General features: G+C 42.0%; 1 protein-coding gene across 2 annotated transcripts in view; it reads left to right on the top strand.

Moving 5' to 3' along the window:
* The first annotated feature begins 5,605 nt into the window (after positions 1–5,605).
* Positions 5,606–12,160, top strand: part of ARFIP1 (ADP-ribosylation factor interacting protein 1) — a 186,634-nt gene continuing 180,079 nt past the window's right edge. Inside the window, exon 1 of one of the 2 annotated variants that reach the window (XM_006884465.1) lies at positions 5,606–5,758. The gene's annotated coding sequence lies outside the window, so the exon portion shown is untranslated. The remainder of the gene's footprint in view (positions 5,759–12,160) is intronic. The other variant, XM_006884468.1, reaches the window with a different exon arrangement.

The following is a 12,160-nucleotide window of genomic DNA, read 5'->3' as shown; positions in this document are numbered from 1 at the left end:
AGAATGTCTATCTGTGTTTCATTGATTATGCAAAGGCATTTGACTGTGTGGATCATAACAAACTGTGGCTGACTCTGAGAAGAATGGGAATGGGTGAATAATGAACACATGAATGGGTGAATAATGAACACATGGAAAATTTTCTCCATAATAAATGCATATAAGAATTCTATTATTTAAACAAGTGATATCCAAGTTAAATGACAAGTTCAATAAGTATTCAAGGCTACTTAAAATTGAATGAAACTTTCCATGTAACTAGGATAAAAAAATTTTTTTAAGAAGTCCTTAAATATTCATTTTGTATTCTAACTTTTCATGGGCTTCTTCAAATATTGCATGAATCAGCATCCTCTAATAAAGGTTTACCTACAGAAGATAACATTATAATTTACATCACTCTCCACAATATGGGAGCTGTTGAAGAAAATTATGACATTTTTAAGACATCATCAGAATAGGAAACAATTGAAAAGACCATGGTTTGTATCAAGTGTACTCTTTTCTTTAAAAGATCCTTGCTTGGATCAAATGTTATCTTGGTCTTTAAAGTGGCATCCTTGCTACTTAGAAATGTTAAGAGATTTCCTTGACAGCAGATGTCCCTAATGTGATACATCTTTTGATTTCTTGACTGCTGTTATTAGGGGTGTTGATTATGGAACCAAGTAAAATGAAATAATTGACAACTTCAATCTTTTTTCCATCTATTATGATGCTGCCTATTGGTCCACTGGTGAGGATTTTGTATCCGTGATGTTATATATAATCCATACTGAAGACTCTAGTCTTTGATCTTCTGCCGTAAATGATTCAAGTCCTCTTTACTTTCTGTAAGTAAGATTGTGTCATCTGCATATTGCAGGTTGTTGATGAGTCTTCCTGCAATACTGAAGCCACATTCTTTTTCATAGAGTCTAGCTTCTTGAATTATTTGTTCAGCTTACAGATAGAATAGGTATGGAGGAAGGATACAGCTGTGACACATACCTTTACCGATTTAATATCATTCAGTTTTCCCTTGTTCTGCTTGGACAACTATTGAACTATATAGAGGTTGTGAATGAACACAATTAAGTGTTTTGGGATTCCTATACTTGCCAATGTTAGGCATAATTTGTTATGGTCTACACATCAATGCTTTTGTAAAGTTAATAAAACACATATAAACATTTTTCTGATACTCTCTACTTTCAGCCAAGACACATCTGATATCAGCTTTTCTATCTCTTATGCCATTTTCAGCAAACGAGGTTGTGTCATCTGCATAATGTAGGTTGCTGATAAGCCTTCTTCCAATCTTGATGCCACATTTCTCTTCATAAATCTCAGCTACTTGAAGGATCTGTTTTGCATATAGATTAAAACGGTATGGAGACAGGTTTTATCCCTGACACACAACTTTTCTGATTTTGAATCATGTAGTGTTTCCTTGCTCTGTTCTGAGGACTGCTTCCTGGTCCAAGTACAGGTTTCACATAGGCACAACCAAGTGTTCTGGGATTCACATTTTCCTCAAGGTTAGCCACAGTTTGTTGTGATCCACATAGCCAATGAAACAGAGATACTCCTCTGGTACTCTGCTTTCTGCCAAGATCCATCTGACATTGACAATAATGTCTCTAGGGCTACAACCTCTCCTAAACTTAGCTTGTATTTTGGTAGTTCTTTGTCGATGTACTTTTCCAGTCATTTTTGGACAATATTCGGCAGGATTTTGCTAGCATGTGATATTAGTGATGTTGTTTGCTAATTTCCACACTCTGCCCAGTCACCTTTTTTTGGAGTGGGAATAAATACTGATCTCTTCCAGTCAGTTGGCCAGGTAGTTGTCCTCCAGATTTCTTGCCACCACCTGATGAGCATGTCCAAAACAGCATACATTTGTTGAAATATGTCAGTTGGTATTCCATCAACTCCTGGGGCTTTTTATTTTTTTATTTTATTTTTTGCCAAGTCATTCTTCCTCCTTCCTCACCATTGGCTCTTGATCATAGGTGGTTTCTTGAAATTCTTTTGTATGGATTAAAGCTTCACATCAAGAAGACAAAGATTCTCACCACTCAGTCAATTAATTGATAGCACCATGATAGGTGGAGACGAGATTGAGGTTGTTAACAACTACAGTTTGGTAGGCTCTACAATCAACACCAACAGTCAGGAAATCAAAAAACAAATTGCACTGGGAAAATCTGTTTTAAGAGACCTCTACAGAGTACTGAAATGCAACAATGTCAGTCTAGAGACTAAGGTGTGCCTAATCCAGGCCATGGTCTTCTTAATTATGTTATGATTCAGAGAGCTGGACAATGACTAAAGACGACAGAAGAATTGATGCCTTCGAGTTGTGATGCTGCAGATGAGTCTTGAACATACCATTCATTGATAGCTAAGAAAACAAACAGGTCTGTCCTGGAGAGGGTGAAAGCAACTTCCTCCTTGGAGGCTAGGATTTTGAAGCTCCCATCTTTGGACTATAATTGTTAACAATCTCAATCAACATCCATACTTTAGGCACATGGTCAGGAGGGACTGAACCTTGGAGAAGGACATCATGCTCAGGAGGGTAGAGGGATGGCACAGGAAAGGAATATCCAGGATGAGATGGATTGATACAATAACTAGGGCAGTGAGGTTTGGTGTGTTGGGATCAGTGAGACTGGCTCAGGGTTCAGAGCTGCTGTACATAGGGTTGCTTTGGGTCGCGGGCAACTCTGTGGCACATAACAACAGCCACCCTTGTGCCACAGCATCTTCTGACTCTAGTTTGAATTTCTGGAAGTTCTGTGGCAATATGCCGTTCCAGCTGTTTTTGAATAATCTTCAGTAAGATTTTACATGCATGTGATAGTAATGGCAGTGCTCAACAATTTCTATATTTTGTTGGATCACTTTCTGAGAAAGGGAAAAAAAGTTTTCCAGTCAGTTAGCTAGGTTGTGGCTGTCTTTAGTAATTCATGGGAGAGACTGGTGAACATGTCCAAAGTTGTATTTGTTTCTTGAAACACCTCAATTGGTATTTCAAGTATTTCTGAATTTGTCAATGTCTTCAAAGCTGGTTAGATGCCTTCGTTCAATATTATTGATTCTTGATTATGTGCTACTCACTGAAACGGTTTGGTGTCCACCAATTTTTTTTTTTTTTTTAGCTTAAGTAGTGTCAGGGTATACTTAGAGACAGGCTGCATTCTTATATCCTTTGGGGCAGTAGAAATCATGGGAAGATTAATTTTGTATGTAGTCTCATTTAATAATATTGTAATAATATGCATGAAGACAAATTTGGCACAGTATCACAATAGGGTTGGACTGAAAGAGTACCTAAAAGGATTAATGACATTTTTACTAAGCACAAGTTCACATACATTCCAAGCCCATCAGATTCCTCTCTCAAGACTATATCAGTAGTTACAGCTTCCAAGGAAATGATTCAGCTAGGGTCAATTAACTGATTGTCCACCTTTATAATACAAGAAACACAGAAACATTTCTGGGCCTGACAGGCTCCACAGTTGTAGAAACTTAAGGAAAGCTTTCCGGAACTCAAGGACAGCTAGCAGGATCCAAGGGACAAGGCAGCTCAGTTAAGTACTCATTGTTCACATCATTTAAGTATAAGTAGCACTGTCTTCCTTCTCATCCTCCAGAATTTAAGAATAACACTTGTATACTGCTACTTCTGTTCCAGTCTTTCTACATGTTGTTATTACTGTGTACCTTCGAGTCAGAACCAACTCATAGCTGACCCTCCGGTGGTTTTCAGAGGCAGTTAATCACATAGGAGGAGATTGTCCATCCTGCTGCTGCGGAGCAGCTGGTGGATTTGAACCACATTGGTTTGGGACTGCAAAGACTGTGCAGCTTCTTACCGCGAAGCCACCATAGTTAGTCAGTCATTAAAAATGCCTTGTAGTTTATGTGTTAAGTAAAAATTACAGTTCAAAGAGAGTAAAAAAAAACCCCTATGATGTGTGCTTTATTACCCTTCACATTTGTACAAGTGAAATAGAAATAAAAATGAACTACCAAGATTGCCAAAGGGAGGACAATCACAGAAGGCTGTTTGAAGGGATACGAAAAGTAGACAGACCAAATGTATGTTGTTGTTGTTATGTGCCTTCGAGTCCCCTGCGACCCTATGTACAGCAGCTCTGAACCCTTCCTTGTCCTGAGCCAGTCTCACTAATTCCGACACCCCCACCCCCATTGTCTCAGTTGGTGTATCAATCCATCTCATCCAGGCTCTTTCTCTTTTGCGCTATCCCTCCTTCCTTCCTTCCAAGAATGTTGTCCTTCTCCAAGAACTGGTCTCTCCTGGCCACGTGCCCAAAGTATGTGAGATGGAGCTTCAAAATCCTAGCATCCAAGGAGAGACTTGGTTTCACCCTCTCCAAAACAGATCGATTTGTTTTCTTGGCCGTCCATGGCATGTTCAGTACTCTTTTCCAGCACCACAACTCGAAGGCATTGATTCTTCTTCTGTCATCCTTAGTCATTGCCCAACTCTCTGAAGCATAACAAGTAACTGCAAAAACCAGGGTGTGGAGAAGGCGCACCTTAGTCTCTAGAATGACATCGTTGCTTTTCAGGACTCTGCAGAGGGGTCTGACAGCCGATCTTCCCAATGCAATTCGTCTTTTGCTTTCCTGACTGCTGGTGTTAAGAGTGTTGATTGTGGGGGCGAGCAGACTATAATTGTTAACAACCTCAATCAAGCCCCCTCCATTTAGTGCTGAGGACGGCAAGTACTAGTATAAACTGGGATCTCAACAGGAAACGACAGAGGGTTCTGAGAGAAGAAATTGATCAGAGCCTTTTTTAGAAATAGCAGGGATCTCTTTTAAGTAATGGGATCCACAAGGAAAGCAGAGCTCAGTGATCTGTAAAAAAGAAAGGAAGGAGATTAATGAAAAACATCAGGGAATCAGCAAGCAAAGAGAAAGCATAGCAAATATAACAAGAGCTCTGGGATGCCACGCGACAAGGGCTGGTGTTCCCGCAGAGGGTGCGCGAGCGTGACGTAGCCGGAGGGGGCTCTTCGGCGCCGGGAATGCGAAGGTGGGGCGCCCGAATCCCGGCAGTTTCCCTACCTCCGCATTCCCTCGCTCCCCTCTCCCCGCCTCCAGGCTGCAGGAACCGTCTTCGAGATGTCAGGTAGCGGAGACAGAAGCTTTGGCTCCCCTGGGGTGTGCGTGGGTGTGAGCCACGTCCACCTTCCCCCTTTCCGCCCCGGCTCACCGCTGACTGGGGGGACACGTAATACGTGAGAAGTGTAACTGAAAGAGAAAGGATGCTGAGGTTCCTGCGGACCTCTGACCATTCAAGACCAGGCCGCCTGGCCCTCTACGTGCTTCCAGCTCTAGCAAGTGCATTGCTCCAGTTATTGCCCGCAGACCCTTCACATACTCGGCTGCAGCCAGGAAATTCCTCCCGCACTGGCAGAGTCCCGGATGTGGTTGCTAAGGCCGCAGCGGGAGGGGAGAGGCGGGGCCAGCCACCAGGATGGGGGTGAAGGGGGGACTCTTGGGAGGTGCTGCTAGCACCATCGAGACGTGGCCGGGCCGGGCCAGATTTTGGGAGAGAGAGGCCGTCCAGGGCCAAGGACACGCTACTTCCGTTCTTCTCACTTCCGGCTCCGCTGCTCTGGGTGCTGGCTCCGGAGGCCGGGTTGAGAGGCCGCCGGTCCGAGTGTCCTCGGCGGTTGGTCAGTGTGAGACTGTGACAGCTGCAGTTGCTCCCCGCCCTCCGAGTATCCGAGGTGCGTTGGGGGGAGGGGAAGAAGGAAAAGGCCCGAGTTGCTTTTCCGCTCACTTCTTGCCAGGGCAGAGGCGATTCCCGGGAGCAGCGGCAAGGGATAATCCTCGGCGTGCGAGCTGCGGGGCTCCCAGCGGACAGGTGAGGGCGGAGCCGGCCAACCTGAAAGGAGTGCAGAGAAGGCTGGTCCGAGGTGGTTGGCCAGAGCGGACACGTTGCCTTAGGGGTTTACAGTTTTTTACTTTTACAGGGCACTTCTACCCTTAGTCTGTTCGCTTTCTGATCACATAATTCTTTACGGGGTTTGCTGCCCCTTCATCCTTTGCGCTTCCGAGCGTGCCCCTGAAGCAGCCGGGTGAAGAGAGGGCCAGCCCTTCCAGGGCGGCACCCACTCGGTTTTGCATGCATTTGGTAGAATAAGGGGTTGCAGCATGCAGAACTCCAAGTAGCTGAGTCCAGGTCCAAGTTCCTGAAGTCTTGGAGTGGGCCACCTTCAGGTTTGGTGTCCAGCCCTTCTTTCCCTTCTCTCCCAGCATCCCCGACTTCCTCTCTCCCGCAGTGAGAGGAAGGGGGATAGTGATAGTCCCTTGGAGAGGTTCCTTTGGCAGTGGTGCAGGGAGGAGCTATGTCTGTGAAATGTCCCAAGTCTGACTGTACTTGCGTAGATGTCCAAGGATTGCAGGAGTTCGGGGAGGGAGTCATACTGTTGCCCGTTCCTATTGGTCAAGTTACTGCCGTTTACGTGTCTAAGAAATACCAGAGACGAATGTTTGTTTTTTTTTTTTAAAGAACAGTTTCTAGACGCACCCTCCCTTTATTATTATTTCCTTTGTTTCTGTCTTAAGCATTGATGACTCAGTGTTCAAATCACTCTACTGTTCTCCCGAAAGATTCAAGATTTGAGCCCTGCAGCCCCTCTACGGGGGACAGATGTGGCAGTACGCTTCCTTAAACATTGACAGCCTTGGAAACCCTGTGAGGCTGTTACACTCAGAGATTACTAAGAATTGGGAGCCTTTCAAAGGCCGTGGATTTGGTTTGTTCCTTAGCCCTTGAGCCCTTTGATCTCAAAAAGTTTATGATTTTCACTTCCTGCAGATCCTTTAGTCACCTTTTTTTTTAGGCTTTCTATTATAAACTCTTCGCCCTTTTAGATAAAGTACATAAAAACGGGGGGGAAAACCCCAAACAAACCCCAAACCGCGTATATTAAAACTCCAACTTCGTTCTTTTTGAAAAGGAAAAAAAATGGAAAATTAGAACTTTTTGTAAACTTGTGCTTCCATATGCAAGGGTGTGTTCACTGTTGGAATTTCTTTAATTACATTGACAAATAGGCACCTTTGTTGGTTATGTTAAAGCAGCCCTGCGTTGAGGCTACAGAAATTGGTCATTTTATTGCTGTTCCCTTAGAGGGACTATATCGTACTGCCCTAATTCTACTTTTTATCATTTTTTCCTGTGTTTTACTTAACTTGAACACCCTCTCTCCATCCTCTTAATGTAGTCTAAGAAAAATAGAAAAATTTCTAATCTTATTTTGCTTTCTGACTTAAAATCTCTCCCTGAGTTACTTCCTTTTTCAAGATGATCGTTTTGTTTAATTAATTATTTGGCCTTTGATCAATTATTTGGCTTAAGCTTTGGTGTTGATATGGGGTCTATGACTTAAGGGCCAGTGATTTACAGGGATTTTTCACATTCCCAACACTGAAGTTTTAAAGCCCATTGTTGCAATCATTGTCTCAATCTAGCTCATTGAAGATCTCTCTTTCTCTGACTCTCCATCCTTCCCAGCATGATACCTGTTTTTAAGAGCTGACCCCTCCTGATATTGCTGCTGTTCTACAAAAGGACCTTATGTACAGCAGCTCTGAAGCCTGCCCTGTCCTGAGCTAGTCTGACTGACTCCAACACACCTACTGCATATTACCAGTTACTGTATCAATCCATCTAACCTGGGGTCTTCCTCTCCTTCATCCTCCCTCCACCCTTCTGCATGATGTCCTTCTGCAGGGATTGGTTCTTCCTGGCTGCATGCTCAAAATATGTCAGACAGAGCTTCAAAATCCTAGCCTCCAAGGAGAAAGCTGGTTACATCCTCTTCAGGACAAATGTATTTGTTTTCTTGACCATCCATGGTATGTTCAGTACTCTCCCAGAAACACAACTCAAAAGTATCAATTCTTCTTCTGTCATTCTTAGTCATTGTCCAGCTCTTTGAGGCAAATAATTGTATCAGTAGCAAGTAATTGCAAAGACTATCACCTTGATAGGCACTCTTTAGTTTCTAGACTGACATTGTTGCTTCTCAGTACTCTGGAGAAGTCCCTGATAGCAGATTTTCCTAGTGCAATTCATCTTTTGATTTTCTTACTGCGGTTGCCAAGAGTATTGATTGTGGAGCTGAGCAAGCTGTAATTGTTAACAGCCTCAGTCGCTTCTCCATCTATCATAGTGCTCCCAGTTGGCCCATTGATGAGAATCTTTGTCTTTTTGATGTTGAGCTTCAATCCATATTGAAGAACACAGTCCTTGACTTTCTGCAGCATGCACTTTAGGTCCACCTCAGTTTCAGCAAGCAAGGTGTGTTCTCTGCATATCAGCTTCTCAGACACTACAATTCAAAGACATTGGGATTTTTTATGTCGTTTTTATTTATTGTCCAACCTTCAGTTGCAAAGGAAGCAATTGAAAATACCATGGTATGCACCAGGCTTATCTTAGTCCTTAAACTGACATCCTTACTCTCCAGCACTTTGGAGAGGAAACCATTTATTCTTTTGATGGTGTGGTTAGTTGAATATTGTGAATACTTCTTTTGAGGGTAGCTATTTTTCCTAACTAAATGCCTTAATTTGGGAATTTAGGAGAGTAGAATGCAGGGATTCTAGCTTTATAGTGCAATCTCTCACTACCTCTCAATGTATTCCTTCCTAGATTTCGAGAAGGAAGTATGACTGCCTACTTATTTAGTTCCTGATTTGTGGTTTTGCGGTTTCTTTTTAGGGATGACTGTTAGTTTGTGGCCAGTGGTCTGGAGAATCAGTAACTTTAGAAATTGATGTGTGTGTGGTTATCTTGCACATATTTTATCATCAACCTGCCAACTACGGTTTAAACTGTAAGGTTTAAATTCTACGTGTATCTTGCTTTCATGTTCTTACTTTCTCACTTAATGTGTACACCTTCGGCATCAGCTTTGCTCCTCCTGCTCACATTGCCAGAACTGACTCATAGCTGATGCTCCAGTGAGTTGTCAGAGGTTGTGAATCACCTGGAAGGGGATTGCTTATCTTTCTTCTCCCCAGCGCCCACCTTTGCTGGGTGTTTCAGTTGTGTGGCCCCTAAGCCAGCATGCTACCTCTTATTTTGACATCCACTTTCCTTTCATTTTGATATAATGCATTTTAATAAGTGGTTTTTCTCATCCAAATCGTTTATTATTCTTACAAATTAAAAGTTTTGAATGCATATTTGAATTTGCTGATTTGTTTTTGAAGTGTTTGTTGATTGAGAATCTGAAATTCTAAATGTTTGATTCTTGTTTCATAGAAGGTTGTAAGTTGAGCAAACCTACAAATCCCATCATTGTCTATGTTAGATTAACTAGTTTCTCTGTCCACAAAAATAAAAGTCATTCCCCCTCTCCTCAATATCCTTACTTGGGAAGCAACTGATATTACTTTATAAAAAATAGATTATACCAAACTATTCTCTTTCTCAGGTCAGGTAATAAAGTCAAACCCTAGATTATATGTAACACCAGAAGGGCAATAAACATTCATTTGCTTATCACTTGCTGAACTATATGCTAAGTGCTTACATGACTATCTCAGTTAATCTTCACAACCTTAAGTGGCAAAATACTCCAGTTTTATAGATGAAGGAATGAACTATTTAAGTGGTCAACCTTGAAGTATATAAAGTAAGATGCTCAGAATTACAGTGGTAGAGCCAGAATTTGAAATGTAGTTTTCTGGCTCCAGAAATCTACACTTGTTGATTGCTTTCATTGTACTTTCCTTACATCCTTTTTCAAATGTGACTTACCTAATTTTCTATCAAGTGTTAAGAAAATGTGAATATAACCTCATATACTTGATTTCTGTCATCTTTAGAGGGAGCTCTGATGGTGTAGCTCATAGGGAGTTGTTTTGCTAACCCAAAAGCTAAGCCTCTGGCAGTTCAAATCCACCAGTGGTTTCTCGGGAGAAGGATGGGCAGTTTCTTCCAGAGCAGTTTGCAGCCTTCAAAACCCAATGAAAGGTTTGCTGTGATGACAACGGTAGTGGGTGAGTGAGTAACTAGCGTTAGGTAGTTTTAGAAGCCCCTGCAGATTCTCAACTATGTGCAACAAAAGTATTTTCTCTTTATTTAATTTATTTTTTTTAATTTTTTCTTTCTTTTGCCCCATTTCATGTCCTTCTTTCCTCTACTTGTCATTCCCCTTGCCACCATTGTTTATAAACTTTGTTTTAGGATAAGCAAAGGCAGATGTTGCTAATCACTGTTAATAGTTGACTCCTGAAAAAAAGATTCTTTATCAAATACAGGAAGTTCTGGTACTGTGTTAGGCATCTAATGTAAATGTCAGCAATTTGAATCCACCAGCTGTTCAGTGGAAAAAAGACGATCAGGCTACTCTCATCAAAATATATAGGCTGTAAAAGGCAAAGGATGATTACTATGGATTGAACTCAATTTGATGGTGGTGGGTTTGGTTTTGCTGGGTTATAAAGTACTGGTATCTCCTGCTTTTGGACATACCACTTGACACTGCTTTGTTGTTTTTTTTAAAACACTACATTAGTACCTCTGTTGTTTAAAGGGTTTTGAGAGGCCTGTTATTTCAGAAATGGGTTGCCAGTCCTCCTTTAATTGTCTCAGTCCAAGAGTTCCTCTACAACTTGTCTACTATGGGGGACCTCTTTGGCATTTGGCAAACAGTTGGCACAGTTTTCAGCATCACAGCAAACTGCTATCAGTCTCACAGTTTAGGACTCTCCATGTCCAAGTCCAAGGTAACAGCTCTAAAGGAAAGTTTTTCTCTCTTGGCAAACACATCAGTACCTGTGTTTGCTAACTGAAGGAAATGCAAAGGTGATTTTCTCTTTGAGGGCGAAAATAAAAAGTAAAAGCATTGAGCATTTCTTTTGCAGAAAACTGTTAAAAAGTTAATGTGTACTCTAGCAACAAGAATGCTGTTTCCATATTCCTTTCCTGGAAATTACACTCAGCATCAAGCTGCTGTAGTTGTCCCCTGATACTGTGGTCTCAGGTTATTTGATCTAGTATGCCAATCTCCAGTTCTCCAGTAAGTTAAGGAAGCATGTAGTAGTTGTGTGTGTGTGTGTGGGGGGGGGTGAGAGTGTGTATAGGGAGAGAGAGAGAGAAACCTAATTTCTTCTTGGAAGCTAGCATTTAGAAGTTTGTCTCATGTATCCTGGGCATGGGGCCAGAAAGAACTGGTCCTTGGAGAAAGACATCATACTTGGAAGGGTGGAGGGACAGTGCTGGAGAGAAAGAGGTCATATGAGATAGATTGATACAGTAACTGGGGCAATGGGGTTAGGTGTGTCAGAATCAGTGAGACTGGCTCAGGACAGTGCAAGGTTCAGAGCTGCTGTACTTAGGGTTGCTATGAGTTGCAGGCAACTTAACGACACCTAACAACAAGCAACATCATATAGTGGTTGTGGTGGTGGTGGTGGTGTTAGGTGCTGTCGAGTCAAGTACAGCTTATAGTGACCCTATGAACAAAAGATCTGAATCTTGTTCTATCCTCTGTCATACTCACACTTCCTGACACACAAGAGCCCATTACAGCAGTCACTGAGCCAATCCACCTGGTTGAGGGTCTTCCTCTCCTTCGCCAACCTGCCATCCTTCCCAGCATCATGCCCTTCTCTAAGAAATAGCCTCTCCTATCAAAATGCCCATAGTATATGAAGCGAAGCCTTTTCATTCTTGCCTCCAGAGAGCACTCCGGTAGATGTATATATACAACACATTTAAGTATCTGTATATGTATGCCTGAAGATACACAGTTTAAGGGCAAGGTTCAGAAAATAAAGGCTACTTTGACATATATATATATATATATATTCATTCATTCATTTATTTATTTATTTTCCCTTTTCTGTCTTTTGCTTTTAGTTTTCTTCAGTTTCAACTTGAACTTACAAATAGTTGTTGGTTGCCCCCACAGTCAGTCATGGGCCCTGGCCTTATTTCGTATTTGTCTCCATCATCTCTTTCTACAAATCTCTTCAATTTGATTCTGGTTTTCCGCCTGGTGAGGTCCATGTATATAGTCTGTTGTTTGTTGTTGTTATGTGCCGTCGAGTCATTTGCGACTCATAGCAACCCTATGTACAACAGCCCTAAACCCTGCTCTATCCTG

This window comes from Elephantulus edwardii, unplaced genomic scaffold (genome assembly GCF_000299155.1).
Source record: "Elephantulus edwardii isolate Elephantulus edwardi_28Jun2011 unplaced genomic scaffold, EleEdw1.0 scaffold00034, whole genome shotgun sequence".
NCBI lineage: Eukaryota > Metazoa > Chordata > Mammalia > Macroscelidea > Macroscelididae > Elephantulus > Elephantulus edwardii.
Note: the sequence above shows the minus strand (reverse complement) of the source record. Positions and strands in the feature narration are given on the sequence as shown.